Below are 17839 nucleotides of genomic sequence, written 5' to 3' on the forward strand. Positions count from 1 at the left end.
CGATACAGATCTTAAATTCCCCTGCATATACATATCATTAAATTGTAGGCCCTTGTGTCGGCTGCAGACAGATAGAATATTATCATGTAACCCTATAGAGATTTACCAAGAAATTAATCAGCACAGAATTTTGCATCAAGTGGACATTTAATTTAAAGGCTACGTTCCCCTTTGAAATAGATTGTATTATTATTTAAAAAACAAAAACAAAAAAACAACAACTATCAATGTGTTTGGTGCAACTTTCTAAATGCTTTTTATTAAAAATGATTTTTCCTTTTTGAGATACAGCTGCTTTGTATCCTGTATATAGATCAGCTGTATCTAGCGCTGAGACCTGAATCCGTCATGGTCAGCGGGACTGACGGGTTCAAGGACAGCGGGTCCTGCGTGTCTCTGACAGTTCATAACTTAGCAGGACCCGCTGACACTGAACCCGTCAGTCCCGCTAACCATGACGAATTCAGGTCTCAGCGCTAGATACAGCTGCTCTATATACAGGATACAAAGCAGCTGTATCTCAAAAAGGAAAAATAATTTTTAATAAAAAGCATTTAGAAAGCTGCACAAAACGCACTGACTAAACTTTTTATTAAAAAAAATAAAAAAAAATTGACATCACAAGATAATGCCAAGTGAAGAGGCTCCGGCCAAGGTGCTGCCATTATGTACTTTCCAATACTTGTCTGTGATCTGAGTAGATGAAGGTTTCCGTCGGTCATGTGAGTCGGTGAAGTCACTGAGGCCTATGAATAGAAACATAATACGGAAATCAGTAACCCGACTGCACTACAGAATAACCTTCCTGCGTGCCCCACACACCGCCCGGTACTCCGACACCAGCCCAGCCATAACAGCACTTGCTAAAAACATCTCCCCTTATATCATTACAGCTCAGAATATCCCTTCTGTTTCCTCTCCAGCTGAGCTCCTAATATAGGAATCACTAGAGCGAAATATTAATACGCTGACTACACGGGATAACCGTAGCGTCCAGCCAATAGACCTGGGCTAATGCTACTTTCCTAGACTCCTGAATAGCAAATGGGATATATTAACGCATAACTAGGCAGATCTTCTATTCAGGGCTCTGGGAAAGCTGGGTCACAACCACTGTTGTTAATATCTTGACAGAATAGGACAGCTCAAGGACTTCACTCGGGATGTCCTTCATAATAGGCGGAATAATGCTAAAGGGAATCTATTATCCAAAAATGTAAAAAAAATTGTGAAAAACTATTTTTCACATTTTTGGGCCTTTTTGTTCTGATTTTTATTTTCACATTATTTTTAAATTCAGAAAAGTTACAGTTTACACAGTCGCCGCTAGAGCGCACAGGATAGACTGATACTTAAAGGGGTTGTCTCATCTTGACAACTTCTTTTACAATTGAAGTCGGACTAGAAATCAGCCGATCACTGCAGGTCTGGCGCCAGAGAACCCTAGGAAGTTGCCGCTAGCCATAGATTTCCCTTGCAGCACCAGGTTTGCCAGAGAGAGACACGCCAGATGGAAGAACCCCTTCAATGTTTTGCACGCCTCACTTTACAGCAGTGCTGGGCAGACTGAATATTAGAGTCATCCCCTTATCATTATGTGGTGAGTTTAAAATGACAGATCTGCTGTGCTGCTGGAGACTAGATAGGCAGGAATACACAACAACGCGGTGGAGAATGTATATACAATTTGGGGGCGATGTATGAAAAACTGTCTCTGTTGCCCATACCAACCAATCACAGCACAGCTTTAATTTCTTAAAGGGGTCTTGAAAAATAAAAGCTGTGCAGTGATTGGTTGCTATGGGCAACAGATACAGGTTTTTGTTTTTTTTCAATCTCCCCCACTCTGTTCTGTTTTACGGTGTGGTAAAGGGAGATCGTCCTGGTCTCATGGTACTATATAAAATTATTAAAATCTCATTAGATTTAGCTATTGCATCTGCCATAAAGCAAACTCTCCCTGCTGCGCTGTTTATACAGACAATGCAGTAGGGATGTGTGTGCTATAATATGGCAGCTCTCCATTATACTAGTTCTGTTTAATATATTTCTATCGATATGATTAAAATTTAATTCATAATAGTTTCTCTTTAAGTCCATGTCTAGCTGGTTGTCATGACGACATTTCTTTCTGGGCCGAAAAATAACATTTCCATACAGTTTCCGTGTAACGCAAAAAATAAAAAGCCAAAAATGAAACACGATATTTATGGCATATATGATTCGCTGACAATTCCCGGAATAGTAATGAGGTGAAATTAATAATACAAAGTGTTTATTTCAGCCTCAGGCTCGCAGTGAGACGCAGGAGCCTGTGCGAGATGTTAGACGTCTCACACCGCACATAAGAACACTGCTTTCTGTCAAGTTGCCTGGGAATAGATGAATGGAAATATAAACATAAGACATTCTGCATTTCCAAGAACTTTCAGCAGACGCCACAGAACATTACTTAATCTCCCACCATCCGTCCAAGCGCTCATGAACGAAAACAACCAATAATAATATGGTGATAATCGCTGGATTATTAACCCCCAGTCTTCCCTCGCGTACAGGGAATAAATCTCTTTCTGTCGCTTCGGACAATCCCTACTTGTTAGAAGGCTCCCCTGAAATAAGCAAATTCCCCTGCTGGGACCTCCAGCGATCAGCTGTGATCTGTCGGGAAACTGGCAGTAAGTGTTCAGTTTCCCTGCAGCACCACCACAGGAGAAATGAAGCATTACACAGTGTCCGTTCATATCAATATGTTCCCTGTGTAATACAGGACAGGACGGGTCCTCTAGAGAAAGAGATGCTTTGTAACTGCTCCCCACTCTGACCAAGAGATGAGGATCCTGAACTAGAGGATCAAAACAGCAAAAGCAATTTGGCGTACCCGCCGGGACAATGTGGCTTGCTGAGAATAATTACAATTCCACAATGGCGTACAATTGGCACTGATGTAATAATTCCTGGTTATTAGAACAGGCATTGAGCCACCCAGGAATAATTGTAGGAATTAAACAAATTAACAAATAACTACACTTCTTCATTTGGGAAAGAGTGCAAGGAATACAATAGAAATTGTCACCACTGCATATACAATTTTTTTTCCCAGAAACTCAGGTAGATGAGCTCCATGTAACCCGCCAGAGACTGTTCTTAATTTTTTTGCTGATCACTGGATAATGGAGACAATTATTTATACGACGGCTGCAGGTGTAAAACCAAAGACAAAGTGATGAGTGCATACAACTTACGGACAGGCTCCGGCCATAGGAAAACATTGCACGCAGCTGCCTTATTATGCTTTCTTATTATTCTTTCTGACTTTTTTTTTTATCGGTGAACAGCTGGGTCACTTCACTTTATTTGTGATCTCTATGTATACTTGTTCAAAACTAGAATGAAAGTAGCCAAAAATTCCAGACGTTTCTTAAAGGGAACATGTCACCAAGATTCACATTATATCAAAGGGTAGGTAGACCTTTGCAACCAACTTATAGTATTGCCCCAATGCATCTGAAATTTAAAAAAATAAAGACACTTTGCACTAAAGCCTACCGTTTTGTGTATACAGCTGCAATGCAGACCTATGTGTCTCCATGGTTAACAGACTACAAACATACCCAAAGTAGTCGGGATCTCTTCTGTCCTCGTTGAACAGTGGAATGGACGACTTTGCAATAAAATTTTCAAAGAGGTCATACTTCAAACGTACCGTCAAACGTGTCCTTCTAGCCTCCGTCCCGCCGTATGTGTCGGGGGATATCTTTTAAATTCTGGATAGACTAGTGTAATTGACTATGTCATGAGCTTTTTAATAGCTGTTAATGAGGTATCTATTAAACGATGACATCATAGCCTATGGGTGATGGATGCCTAACGTGTGATGTCACATGAGCTTAACAGACTGCAATTAGGACATAGCCCATAATTAAGACATAGCCCATAATCTCACGCGGATAGCCGGCCAGACACGTGTCAATGATCCGTGCAGTATATGTCATAATGTGAATAGCGGTGTCATTCTACTAAATACCAAATCTACAGTCGTCAGTGAATAATAATGTGGCACCAAGGTCACCTCCACCCAGAACCAGAGAGACCTCCTGTTATATAACTGACCAGCTCTCAGTGTGAGGGATAAGGAGCGTGACATCTCTGAACATCTGGAAACGAGGAAAGGAATGTCTCTGTGTTTAATGAACCCGCAGGCCTGGATCCCAAACCCTTTGATGTGCGGCCCTCCAATCTATTCCTGCGGTTTTATCATTAACCTTCTGTAAAAACTCTGCAGGCAGCAACATGAGAGAACTGCAAATCATTCACCCACAGAGATCCCGAACCAGGAGAGGAAAACTATCTATCTATCTATCTATCTATCTATCTATCTATCTATCTATCTATCTATCTAATATCTATCTATTTATCCTCTCTCTCTCTCTATCTCATATCTATCTATCTATCTATCTATCTATCTATCTATCTATCTATCTATCTATCTATCTATCTATCTATCTATCTATCTATCTATCTCATATCTATCTATCTATCTATCTATCTATCTATCTATCTATCTATCTATCTATCTATCTAATATCTCTCATATCTATCTATCTATCTATCTATCTATCTCATATCTATCTATCTATCTATCTATCTATCTATCTATCTATCTATCTATCTATCTATCTATCTATCTATCTATCTATCTATCTATCTATCTATCTATCTATCTATACACAGTATATCACTGACATATCAGTTCTAGCAGTTATTTTTAGCAGTCGCTATATACCCACTTTCGCATATTGTAATAATATCCTTCTCTTGCACAGACGAGTCTTTTTATGATGTCGCTTCCCTTTTGCGCTCATCTACAATTGGGTTTCCTGTTGGAGTTAAACAAAAAAAAAAAAATTTAATTCCAGTTTCCAACCATCATGGTCTTGTTCTTTTATGTGTTGAGCGAGGACGAGTGATAAGTGTGGACTCATGATGACGACCCATGAACCTCATAAATCCCAGGCCAGTACAGGACATGGAGACTTACCATAAAAGTCCAGGACGAGCACATATCCTACAATTTACTAGGACTGGGACCATCACACAGTTTTATTACAGCACTTGGGTCCTGGATTCAAATTCAACCAGGGGCAACATCTGTATGTGGTTTGTATGATCTCCTGTTACGATTTTCACCGGAGAAGTGGTTCCTCTAAGCCGCGATCAGTTTGGCGCTGGCTAGACCGGGCCTAATGTACCTCCCCGTTTTTTACCTGCAAGGAGGTATGGACTTTCCCAGTCGGATTCCCAGATGACTGTCTCCGGAATGATCACCAAAAGGTGGTGCCTGCGTTGCAGCGGATTCGGGAACGTAGCGAGCGCCAACTTTTACGCTTCATATCCGCCCTGTGTGAACATACCAATAAGCTGCGGGTAGGGGGAGACATTTTGTCTTACTGTTTGGGTTTTTCTATAAGTTACATCTTCGCTGATGGCCAGAAGCCATGTCTCTCCGTAGCGTATATACCGTGTATTCTTAAGGCAATGGCTGAGAAAAATGCCCCTTCCCAAAGCTGTAAATCTCCCCTTGTTCTTCTTCCACTTCTGCTTATGATGGGGGCCTCCGGCAAACACTGATTCATTCATAGTGAATGACTGGAAACCGCCAGCGAAAAAATACACACGCTATGGAAATAGCAGCTCTGGTCCTGAACAGCGCACAGCGTGAACGGCTGAACACAGAGCAAAGGCATCTACTGTCCCCGAGTCACAATGGGCCACTCAGCAAGGGGCCACCGTGCCATGATTAATGACCTGGATTTTTCTTGTAAGATGTAATGTTTGTATTTTAATGTGTTAAAAGTCTCGGATACCCATGAGCATTAATAAATTAGAAGTTCGCCATGGCTCGCCGTGTGAATAGCGGGAACTGACTGATATTAATTAGACTATGGGGCTGACTGCAGGCCTTCTATACGACATTGCTATGCCAAGGACAAAGATCATTTGAGAGTCTTCCCTTAAAAGACCATAGATTCTGCGTGAAAGGTTATTACATTTTAAAGGTTTTTTTTCACCTCTTGGACACCCCCTATCCATGTTTTTTTTTTAAGGGATATTAAGCTCTTGGGGATACTGGTTCTCCTTGTGGAGATCCAGCTGGTGTAGGGAGTATTAAATGCAATGCTCCCTGGGAAAAAGTATGCAAATGAGCTCTTCTCCAGAAGGAAGAAAACTATCTCTCTAATGCCACCTATAGGTTACTAGCCGACCTGAAATATGACTGGGGATATTAACCAAACCTGGGATACAAAGGAAAAAGAGAAGAAACCTATAAACCAATGCAAAGCAGAAGATGGCTCTGGAGGAACAATGCCTCTGTAGCAAAACTTTTTATTTGATCTTGAGTCATATTATGTCTTATACTGTAGTCACATCCAAAGCTGCATTTCGAAAAAATTTAGTTTCCTGATAAATCGCAGGCTGCAGGCCCGTCATGTCACTGTTGCCCCCTGTTGGTTCGGCATTCTCCGCTGTTGTGGGAGATGTAGAGCTAATGTCAGGCATTTAGTACAATATAGAAATACTAAAACTGATAGGACTACTGCTGGCTTCACTTATTTAATTAACTTTTTCAACAATATTATCTTCTGTTTCCGTTTGTCTCTGTTGTGTAAGGGTTCCATAGTTTTGACAGAATCAATACTGTAGTCGACTGCGCTATTCAGTCCGTCAAAACAACGGAACCCTTACACAACGGGGACAAACGGAAACCATTGGTACCGGATCGGTCACCATTGAAATCAATGGTGATGCAAACGGAAACCTATGGTTTCCGTTTGTTTCAGTCAGAGTTCCGTTCTGACTGAAAGCTCCGACGGAACGCCAGAACGGAACCCTGACGCAGATGTGAACGAAGCAGCCTGTCCTGTGTAGAACTGTCTGCTGAGACGCTGTATCTAAGCCTAATATGTGTGATACTGTCTTCTGAGCCCCTGTATCTAAGCCTGTCATGTGTGATAGTTTGTTGAGCCATGTATCTAAGCTTGTCATTCATGATACGGTCCTATTATGTGTGATACTGTCTGTTGAGCTGGTGCATCTAAGCCTATCATGTGTGATACTGTCTGCTGAGCTGGTGTATCTAATCCTATCATGTGTGATACTGTCTGCAGAGCTGGTGTATCTAATCCTATCATGTGTGATACTGTCTGTTGAGCTGGTGCATCTAAGCCTATCATGTGTGATACTGTCTGCTGAGCTGGTGTATCTAATCCTATCATGTGTGATACTGTCTGCTGGGCTAGTGTATCTAAGCCTATCATGTGTGATACTGTCTGCTGAGCTGGTGTATCTAATCCTATCATGTGTGATACTGTCTGCTGGGCTAGTGTATCTAAGCCTATCATGTGTGATACTGTCTGCTGAGCTGGTGTATCTAATCCGATCATGTGTGATACTGTCTGCTGGGCTGTTGTATCTAAGCCCATCATGTGTGATACTGTCTGCTGGGCTAGTGTATCTAAGCCTATAATGTGTGATACTGTCTGCTGGGCTGGTGTATCTAAGCCTATCATGTGTGATACTATCTGTTGAGCTGGTGTATCTAAGCCTATCATGTGTGATACTGTCTTCTGTGACAGTGCATCTAATCCTATCATGTGTGATACGGTCTGCTGGGCTAGTGTATCTAAGCCTATTGTGTGATACTGTCTGCTGGGCTGGTGTATCTAAGCTTATCACGTGTGATGCTGTCTGCTGGGCTGGTGTATCTAAGCTTATCATGTGTGATACTGTCTGCTGGGTTGGTGTATCTAAGCTTATCCTGTGTGATACTGTCTGCTGGGCTGGTGTATCTAAGCTTATCATGTGTGATACTGTCTGCTGGGCTGGTGTATCTAAGCTTATCATGTGTGATACTGTCTGCTGGGCTGGTGTATCTAAGCTTATCCTGTGTGATACTGTCTGCTGGGCTGGTGTATCTAAGCTGGGTTTTATTACATTGTCAATAGAGGTTGCCTCCCAGCTTTTCTACAATGCTGAATATCAGAACTGCCCAGTTATTCAGTGATATAAATATTGGGGATGTATCAGTGAATTCAGTAACTAGACAGATTTTCCACTCAGGTGTGTGGGAAAGCTGGGTGACGACACCTATGAGAGAATTCATGGCAGCCATATTGGTTGTCACCCAGCTTTGCCAGACACAGGATAAAGAGAATTTAACAATATGTCAGAAGAGGACGACAAGGACTATGTATCCCATTCATCACGGCCGTATACACGGAGGGGCGCCTGCCAGGACCCCCCGGTGATGAAGCCTGGATGGTGATGGGTGTCCCACGTGTGCCGTCAGTGAAGGGGCAGTTAGGGTATGTTCACACGGCCTATTTACGGACGTAAATCGGGCGTTTTTGCCCCGAATTAGGGTATGTTCACACGGCCTATTTACGGACGTAATTCGGGCGTTTTTGCCCCGAATTACGTCTGAAAATAGCGCCTCAATAGCGCTAACAAACATCTGCCCATTGAAAGCAATGGGCAGACGTTTGTCTGTTCACACGAGGCGTATATTTACGCGCCGCTGTCAAATGACGGCGCGTAAATAGACGCCCGCGTCAAAGAAGTGACCTGTCACTTCTTTGGCCGTATTTGGAGCCGCTATTCATTGACTCCAATGAATAGCAGCGCTAATTACGGCCGTAATTGACGCGGCGTTCAAGCGCCTGCACATGCCGGTACGGCTGAAATTACGGGGATGTTTTCAGGCTGAAACATCCCCGTAATTTCAGCCGTTACGGACCCCCGCCGTGTGAACATACCCTAATACTGGTTGTCAATGCGCTGGAGTGAAGCGTGGCGTCTGTGCGCACGTGGCGACCGTCTGACCGCGCTGTAATGCACTGGATACGCTGGAGCGGCTCTGTTTTCAGTAAAGGGCTCCCTTTCAGTTTTGGGATAATATGCGGCTTGTACGACTTCTCCCATCAATAATGACTGTGGGGCTTTCCCCCGTGGAATTACAGAGCGAGAGGCTGCGTTGTAGTAGAGCGCTCGAGGGGCCTAGTGCTACCGTTCCCTGACAATGAGCGTCATTAACATCTCGCCATACTGCATTACTATGAACAGGGGCCCGGGCCAGAGACTGACATTAGATCTGAGCAGGCTCACACTGCTGAATAACATCCAGATGTAGCAGAGCTGAATCCGTCACATAACTCTTGTGCATCTTTTGCGCATTATGACAAGTCCAGATAAGGCTGCAGCCTTTCTTGCAGTCCTATGTAAAATCACAGACCACACATTTATATCTATCAGGATGAGTTGTGCCCAAACCATTCCTTCCAGCATCCTATAGTCACAACCATCACCAGCCATAGTGCCCACATTACAGACTCAGCCCATATAGTAGATTGAGCCACATTATTAATGTCCATATATAACATCACCCAGAGTGTCCACATACTAGTGTCAGATACAGTGCCCATAATATATTTACCAGCTGTAGTAGGCATATAATAATGCTAGAAACAGTGGCCGTATAACAGTGCCTGATGTAGGACCCATATAATTGCACCAGTCATTGTGCCAAAATAAAGGCACCCTCTATAGTGATCATATAATAGATCCAGCTAGATGAGTTCCCATATAAGAGTCATATTAATACCCATTACAGAGCAGCACCGATGTCAGTGCCCATATTATTGTGCTTTGCCTAGAACCCACAGGGCAGAACCAGCCACAGTGACCACATAACAGTGCCAGCCATAGTCACCTATAACAGTGCCTGTCCTAGTGCACATATAATGCTAGCCATAGTCACCTATAATAGTGCCTGTCCTAGTGCCCATATAATGCCAGCCATAGTCACCCATAATAGTGCCTGTCCTAGTGCCCATATAATGCCAGCCATAGTCACCCATAATAGTGCCCGTCCTAGTGCCCATATAATGCCAGCCATAGTCACCTATAACAGTGCCTGTCCTAGTGCACATATAATGCTAGCCATAGTCACCTATAATAGTGCCTGTCCTAGTGCCCATATAATGCCAGCCATAGTCACCCATAATAGTGCCTGTCCTAGTGCCCATATAATGTCAGCCATAGTCACCTATAATAGTGCCTGTCCTAGTGCCCATATAATGCCAGCCATAGTCACCCATAATAGTGCCTGTCCTAGTGCCCATATAATGTCAGCCATAGTCACCTATAATAGTGCCTGTCCTAGTGCCCATATAATGCTAGCCATAGTCACCTATAATAGTGCCTGTCCTAGTGCCCATATAATGCCAGCCATAGTCACCCATAATAGTGCCTGTCCTAGTGCCCATATAATGCCAGCCATAGTCACCCATAATAGTGCCTGTCCTAGTGCCCATATAATGTCAGCCATAGTCACCTATAATAGTGCCTGTCCTAGTGCCCATATGCCAGCCATAGTCACCTATAATAGTGCCTGTCCTAGTGCACATATAATGCCAGCCACAAAGCCCATTTAATTTTGAGCCTATACTATACATTTACCCTCCCCGCACCAAGCTCTTGCTCAGCTCTGGGCGACGCTGCACTGGGTCCTGATGCTGGACAGAGTCGGTAGCGAGGAGGGTCAGTATATAGTCTGGTCTGGGGTCTGCATTTTTTTTGTCTGATCTGGAGTCTGAATTAAGTTAAGGGTATGATCTTGGTCTGATATTCATATAGGGGGCCTGGGGTCTAAAAATATATCTATAGGGTCTGGTCTGGGGTCTGAATATATTAAAGAGGTCTGGTCTAGGGTCTAATATTAATATAGGGGGTCTGAAATAATTTAGGGGTTCTGGTCTGGGGTCTGAATATATTAATGGGGTCTGGTCTGGGGTTTAATATTAATATAGGGGTCTGAAAATATTTAGGGGGTCTGGTCTGTGGTCTGCAATTCATTTAGGGCTCAGTTCTGGGGTCTGACTATATTAGAGAGGGTCTGTTCTAGGGTTTAATTATTAATATAGGGGGTCTGAAAAAATGTAAGGGCACTGATCTGGTGTCTAACGTTAATATAGGGGTGTGAAATTATTTAGGGGTTCTGATGTTAATATATGGGACTGAATATATTTAGCCACACCATTTTATATAAGCCACGCCCCTCAAAAAAAAGGCACCTCTAATTTTTTTGCCATGACCCACTCCTCTATTATCCCCTTGTGCAGCTCTTCACTGTGAGGACTCCAACATCCAACAAACAGCTCCCCTATCTCATCTACATGGACTGCTATAAATGTGACATAGTCTGACTAAGATATTGGGGTGAAGTGGAGTCACCACAAAATCTTCAGGATGGAGTTGCCCTTTAATAAATAAAGCAGTGGCCTGAAGTGTTACTTGAAGACTCAGGGCCCCAATGCAATATCTGTAGTAGGGACCCCAAACTATCATCCGTCATTTATAGTACTGACTTCCCCTATGGGGCAGAGACCATTTGGGACCTCTCAGGCTCCAAGGCCCAAGTTCATCCATAATCTTTGCACCCCCTATAGTTGCGCCCCTGGCGGTGGCCAATCCCCACCCACAAGACTGAGGCCCCCGGCGTCTCCCGGGTCCTCCGGAGTTTACAGGAGGTCTCCATTTCTCAAGTTTTGTGTAGAGAACGAGGCCCAGAGTGATAGAAACTCCTTCCTTTTTGTTTTTTTCCTTCCAGAACAATCTGTTTTTTTCCTAAAACTTCCATGAGCCAAAAAAGTTTGGTCTCCTCTTAAGATCAATGACCTGAGGTTTCTACAAAAACATCATTAAAGCAGCCGGAGGTTTTCTTTCCCCGCTGGGTCTCGTACCGATCCTGCTCTCGTAAAACGACTGCGCTCCTGCGTCTCGCGTTCCAAAAACATCTGCTTGACGTTAATTGTTTACGCACTCGGTCAACATGAACATAAACAGTCGCGTCAACGCTCTGGTCTACGTAGAGTTAACGTGAGGTAATGTTTTTGCGCTCGGGGTTGGATTGACGGCCCAGAATCAACAACTCTGGGCATGAAGGTTTAATACCTGCCAACCGGCCCCTGGTGCAGGAGAGGCGGCTCCGATTTCTGTTTTGGAACAAAATCCGTCCCTTGTTCTTTCATTCGTAATTTCCATTTATTCCCCGGAATGAAGTGAGAGAAGACGACGGAAAACTGCGAAGAACAAACCCCAATCATAATAATGTAATAATGAGGGGGGGGGGGGATAAGTAACAACTAATTAGGTTTTAATTCATTAATGTTGTCCACTTTCCATTAGGCAGGTCCCCTGGAGATCAGCTCATCACTCAGTATATCTATCTATCTATCTATCTATCTATCTATCTATCTATCTATCTATCTATCTATCTATCTATCTATCTATCTATCTCATATCTATCTATCTATCTATCTATCTATCTATCTATCTATCTATCTCATATCTATCTATCTATCTATCTCATATCTATCTATCTATCTATCTATCTATCTATCTATCTATCTATCTATCTATCTATCTATCTATCTATCTATCTATCTATCTATCTATCTATCGCATATCTATCTATCTCATATCTATCTTCTATCTATCTATCTATCTATCTATCTATCTATCTATCTATCTATCTATCTATCTATCTATCTATCTATCTATCTATCTATCTCATATCTATCTATCTATCTATCTATCTCATATCTATCTATCTATCTATCTATCTATCTATCTATCTCTCTCATATCTATCTATCTATCTATCTATCTATCTATCTATCTATCTATCTATCTATCTATCTATCTATCTATCTATCTATCTATCTATCTATCTATCTATCTATCTATCTATCGCATATCTATCTATCTCATATCTATCTCCTATCTATCTATCTATCTATCTCATATCTATCTATCTATCTATCTATCTATCTATCTATCTATCTATCTATCTATCTATCTATCTATCTATCTCATATCTATCTATCTCATATCTATCTATCTATCGCATATCTATCTCTATCTATCTATCTATCTATCTATCTATCTATCTATCTATCTATCTATCTATCTATCTATCTATCTATCTATCTATCTATCTATCTATCTATCTATCTCATATCTATCTATCTCATATCTATCTATCTATCGCATATCTATCTATCTATCTATCTATCTATCTATCTATCTATCTATCTATATTTCCCTCTTCTTTTTATTTCACTCTTAGTATATATTAGATATTTCTCAGCCGCTCATCATACTTTGTTTTTCTCAGTCTAGAATCTTATGAGCAGGAACAGATTTCTGTCCAAGGACAGGAAATTAATTTTTGCCGCAGTGAATATTATTTTTGCGCTGACGGTTTGGCGCTCCCGGGTTGGCGGTATTGGTGTCAATTTAACCCCTTGTTCTGAGATTTCGCCCCTCACCTGATTTATTGATCAGTCACCAGGATATTGATTTACGTCTGGATGGAGCAGCGCAGTCCGCCCGTCTCCCACCCTCCCCCCGGACACCCCCTGTATGTGTTACCTGGCCCGCTTCTCAGACGCCTCCGTCTCACAGCGTCTGCCTGTCCAAACCCCGGCGGAGGCGAAGTCTTATTTCCAGCCATGGAACATATTTCTCCTGTTCCATAAATGCCAGTAAACTGTACGTTTCCCTGCAATGTTATGATGTGAAGTTCCTGTTTCCCCCGTTATGTTAATGGTCCTCGTCTGCAGAAGATGATCCTGTGATTGTATCAAACAAATAAGAATTCAATCCTTGAATGGGCACGGCTACTTTTTTTTGGGGGTCGGGGTAGGAAATGAATTGTCTCAAGTTTATTGTTATTATTAAGTAATGCAGAATAGTTACATAGAGGAAACCCATGCGGCTACTATGCGGCTCGTGGAAGAGGGGGCGCAGCTCACCCCCTAAATTATCTGAACCTCCACAGGGCTCCCCCTCTCCATGATCCCAGAAATGTCAACCTTTGCAATGTGGATGGTGGCACGGCGGCTCCGTGGTCGGCACTGAGGTTTTGGGTTTGATTTTGGGATGAGTTAGGCTGGGTTCACACGTGGCGGAATTTCACTTAAACTCCGCAGCGTTAATCCGCAGCGGAGCCGTTTGTCCATTGACGTACACTTTAATTTAGCAGTGTTCGTTTAGACGAGGCGTAAAATTCCGCTGCGGAGCATAGGCTGCGGAGCGGAATTTGGTGTCCGCAGCATGCTCTGTCTGTTGCGGACCAGTGGCGGACTCATGGCGGAATTTCTCCATTGACTTCAATGGAGATTCTAATTTCCGCAATGAAGTCCGCAGCTGTCATGCACATGTTATGTGTGCTGCGGATCCGTCTTGCTTTTTTAACATGACATTTCTTCATTCTGGCTGGACCTATGTATTTCTAGGTCTACAGCCAGACTGAGGAAGTCAATGGGGCTCCCGGAATGACGGGAGCGTTGCTAGGAGACGTCCGTAAATAGTCACTGTCCAGGGTGCTGAAAGAGTTAAGCGATCGGCAGTAACTGTTTCTGCACCCGGGACAGTGACTACCGATCCCAACATACATGTATCTGTAAAAAAAAATAGAAGTTCATACTTACCGAGAACTCCCTGCTTCTGTCTCCAGTCCGGCCTCCCAGGATGACGTTTCAGTCTAAGTGACGGCTGCAGCCAATCACAGGCTAATAACAGGCTGCAGCGGTCACATGGACTGCCGCGTCATCCAGGGAGATCGGGCTGGATGCCGAAGGAGGGACGCGTCACCAAGACAACGGGCGGTAAGTATGAATTTCTTTGACTTTCACAAGGGAAAGTGCTGTCCCTTCTCTCTATCCTGCACTGATAGGGAGAAGGGAAGCACTTTTCCCGCAGTCCGCAGCAGCTAGTCCGCATCAATTTACTGCACATTTTGTGCAGATCCGCAGCAGAATCTGCAACGCAGATTCTGTGCGGCATTGATGCGGACAGTTGCGGAGGAAATCCGCCACGTGTGGTCATGCCCTTAGGAAGCATCTTGTTTACCAGATCTGAAGGTTTGCTGCAATTATGAAATAAGATCCGTCAGCAGCAGCCTGCTTGTTGATGGTTTCCAGGCAGCAACTGATTTTTTTTCCCTACACTGAACAGAGAACAAATGCACAAAAAACAAGTGTAAAATCACTGAAAAGGCCAAACTTACTGATCCAAGGGCCGGTACAAACAGCATTTCCCAGCAGGGTGCAGATACAATATTACAGAGAGGGAGATGCAAAATACTGATGAACAGCCACTCCCAGGGTATGTTCACACGGGCTATTTTCGGCCGTCTTCTGGGCCGCAAGCAGCCAGAAAATCTGAAGCAGAGCACCGCCAAACATCTGTCCATTGATTTCAATGGGAAAAACTGCGTTCTGGTCCGACGGGCCATTTTTTTTACAATTTTTGAAAAACGGCCACGTAAAAAAAAACGGGCGCAAAAAATTATGCGGCAGTTTTTCGGGCGGCATGTCCGCTGCAGAAATACGTCATCTCCAGGAGGCTGACCCGGAAGAAGAACAGAAGTAAGCTTCGCTATGACAACGCCCAGGTGGTAAGTATAAGAATATTTAGTCATTTTAAACCAAAAAAAGCTTTCTTTTTACTGAGTTACGATTTTTGCAGCAGAAAGGCAGCGTTTCCGTCGCAAAAGTTGCAACACTTGGCTATTTTTTTGCAGGTTTTATATCCCCATTGAATTCAATGGGGAAAACCCGCAACAGGAAAGCAACGAAAACACAACATAAATTGACATCCTGCTGATTAAAAAAAAACACCTGCAGGTCAATTTATGAAAGTTTTCGCTAAAAAAAAATTCTGCAGCGTGGGCGTGAGATTTTCTAAATCTAATTAACTTTTTTGCTATTGTAAATGCTGTGGAATTGCCGTACAGAATTCCATTGCCGAAATTCCGCAACGTTTACGCTACATGGGAACCCGGCATTAGGGCTCGTCCACACGCTGCAGAATTGCAATTGCGGATGGAAAATACACAGCGGAATACAGTAGCAGCAAAGTGGGTGAGATTTTACACGCGGCGTGAATATTCCGAGCAGAAATTGACCTGCCGTGCGTTTTTTTCGTACATGTCAATTCCTGCTGCGGAGAGTGGACTGAATTGCTTCGTTTTTCAGAGGAGAGGTCACCATCCCCCAACATTGTGAAAAACGCGGCAAAATCCGCACCATTTTCTGCAGTAAAAAAACCGCCGCGGAAAGTCTGCTATTTTCAACGGCATTGCTGCAGAAATTTTCTGCAGCAATTCCACTAGGTGTGGACAAGCCCTTATAGAAGCCTCGTCTGTGTACATTGATAATACTAGGCAGCCACCCTCCTCATGAATGATGGGTGTGGTAGTGGCTGCTCATCAGTATTTTGCACCTCTTCTAGCATTGTGTCTGCATCCTGCTGAGAACTGCTGTATAACCGGCCCTTGTGTCAGTAAGTGCGGCCCTTTTCAGTGATATGAGTGTAGGGACTCACAATACGATGGGGACTCTTGGCGCGGGTTGCGAGGTTGTGTATTTTGGCCAAAATATCAACTAATATCTCATGTTTATCATGGAGGTTTATGCAGAATGCGGCCAGGACTTGTGATGTTGGGGGAGACTGTGGTGTCAGTACTTTGTGTGGCAGCCGCCTGATCTAATAGTATGGGCGTAACTAATAGGGTGTAAGCCGGTGTGGTGCACTACACGTAACCGTGCGACTGGCCCTTTATAGGAGCTATATCTGTGTGCAATGATAATACTAAGCAGCCACAATCCTCGTAAATGATAGGTGTAGTAGTGGATGTTAATCTCTATTTTGCACCAGTGTAATATCGCTCCGGCCAAAGAAACACAATACGTATTACGTGCGGATTTTCCGCACATATTTTTTGTGCGCCAAATCAGCAGCGTAATACAGTACCAGCAAAGTCAATGAGATTTCGAGAAATCTCCTCTGCACGTTCTGGATTTTTTTTCTGCACGTAAATATAATGAAAATGTCTGCAACTTTTTAACTTTCATTGTATTTAAATGTCTAAATTTTTTCAAGATCTCTGCTTGCTGTTAGTGAATGGGAAAATACTTGATGGCATGCAGAGGCAGAAACCAACCTGTACAGATTGGAGGGTTTGCTACAATTGTGAGCTAGACAGTCTGCACTCCAGACTGATACATTTTACCCGCACTGATACATAGTAACAAACTGTCAGAACAGGAGGGAAATGTGTGCTGATGTTCTTTTTAGGGGCAGAGGATTGTCTAAACTGGATACAACTGTAACAAACCCCCAGCTGTGATAATTATTAGGCCAGCACATATTTTTAGTCTCTGGATTTAAACAAAAATGTGCTCATTGACCGAAAGCAAGCAGAGATCTTGTAAATGATAAGGAATTAAAGCACAAAGTGTATTAGAAAGTTGCAGAACTTTCTATTATGTGTAAATTTTCAGCAAATTCTAATATAATGATACAAAAATAAACTTTTTTTAGGTAATGACCATTGATACTATGTGAAACGTCTCCGCTGGGAATTCGCCGTGTTTGTCAATTCGACCTTTTCTTTGGCGCAAATAACCCAGAATTTACCTGCCGCAACCTTTGCTGCAATAGACGTTTGTCCTGCGTTCTTAGAAAGGAGCAGCGATATATTCTTGGAAGAAGCCCCGGCATTCATCTGTGGCCGGTGGGTTGGTTTGCTCTGATGGTTACAGGAATATCTTCTGGTCAGTTTGTTCATCTTCATCTATAGATGTACATTTATATTTATAGACTGAAAATCCAGGCACGTAAACAGATCCCCGGGGACACATGAATAATCAGGGACACACAGATGACTCATTGAGCAAGGGGAGAGGAAAAAATAAACTTGCATCGAGCTCCAA

The 17839-nt window shown here is 43.0% G+C and overlaps 1 long non-coding RNA gene across 1 annotated transcript; it reads right to left on the minus strand.

The window, feature by feature from the left end:
* Positions 1-579: 579 nt before the first annotated feature.
* LOC142657403 (uncharacterized) lies at positions 580-17638 on the minus strand. Its single transcript, XR_012849925.1, has 4 exons — positions 17544-17638; positions 13491-13690; positions 4788-4877; positions 580-746 (listed from the first exon to the last, which is right to left on the minus strand). It is a non-coding gene; the product is annotated as an uncharacterized LOC142657403 (long non-coding RNA).
* Positions 17639-17839: the final 201 nt, after the last annotated feature.

Source organism: Rhinoderma darwinii, chromosome 7 (assembly GCF_050947455.1).
Source record: "Rhinoderma darwinii isolate aRhiDar2 chromosome 7, aRhiDar2.hap1, whole genome shotgun sequence".
Taxonomy (NCBI): domain Eukaryota; kingdom Metazoa; phylum Chordata; class Amphibia; order Anura; family Rhinodermatidae; genus Rhinoderma; species Rhinoderma darwinii.